The sequence below is a fragment of the Halichoerus grypus genome, chromosome 6 (genome assembly GCF_964656455.1).
Source record: "Halichoerus grypus chromosome 6, mHalGry1.hap1.1, whole genome shotgun sequence".
Classification (NCBI taxonomy): Eukaryota; Metazoa; Chordata; class Mammalia; order Carnivora; family Phocidae; genus Halichoerus; species Halichoerus grypus.
The window spans coordinates 86,207,896-86,209,078 of NC_135717.1; positions in this window are offsets into that span (position 1 = coordinate 86,207,896).

Genomic DNA, 1,183 nt, shown 5'->3' on the forward strand with positions numbered 1-1,183 from the left:
AGTTAAAACCCCTTCCCCCTCCCTGAGTTGCATCAGTTTGCCAAACACACACACACCCCCATGAACATAAAAGATCTGAAATAGATCTTTTTTTAAAAAAAAACATACTACCTGGTTGCCTTAAGGGAATCAGAACTAAGATGACATTTCTTCATAAAATACTTTATACCTTTGAATATTTTTTGCCTTGTGCAACTTTGGTTTTTTTTGAACTTGCAAGGCAATACAAGTTCTTGAACAATCCTTTCCCTTGCTTGCCATTTCTTAAGCAGGCCAAGTACGCACATTCCCTCCCTGCAGTCTTTGCATCTGCTCTCCCTGCTTTGAATGTTCTTCTCTCTAGAAATTCAAATGGTTATTGATCTCCCACCTCATGAATCCATTTATATATTCTGTTATCATTTAGAGACCGCCCCCCCATTTAAAATAAATGTACCTCCTGCAATTATGCCAATCTTTATCCCTTTACCATGTTTTTTCTTTTATAATATTTATTGCCCTCTGACATTAAATTTCACATTTGTTTACATGTTTGTTTATTCTCCATATTCACTCACTAAAATGCAAGCTCACTGGGACTAGAGTCTTTTGTTGGTTTGTTCCCTCCTAGCCACCAGAATAATGCTTGGCACAAACCTAGGGCTCAACATGTACCTGACTTAAAGGATAAATTTGAAAGGTGCAGTGTATCTGAGAAGTAACTACATAGCATTGACATATACTGTAACATTTCTCAATTTGAAGGCACCACCTTCCCAGGGGAGGAAGAAATTTCTAAGTGCGGTTGGAAAGGGGCCCCTCCTCTTCCTCTTTTCTGAAAGACACACATGTAAACATACAACATGGCAGTTGGTGTTGAAAACCTCAGGTTGGAGATTCAAGAAGGTCAGAACTCTTAACTCCTTCATTTATATAAAGAAAACTAATCTAAATGCCATCATATCACCTCAACGAAGATTATTCGAGAGATAGAGAGTACGAACAAAGCATGGCTACTGCCGAACTCAGACAAGAACTTGTTCCTTCCAGGAGGAATCCCATGGTCTCAAGGTCATATGCCTACATTTATCAAATAGCACTAATGCACCTTTACATTGGCTCTGAGTTTACTGTTTTGTGAATAAAGTGGTGTGAAAAGACAAAACATATGCTAAGATAGGAAAACATACTCCAGTCATACACC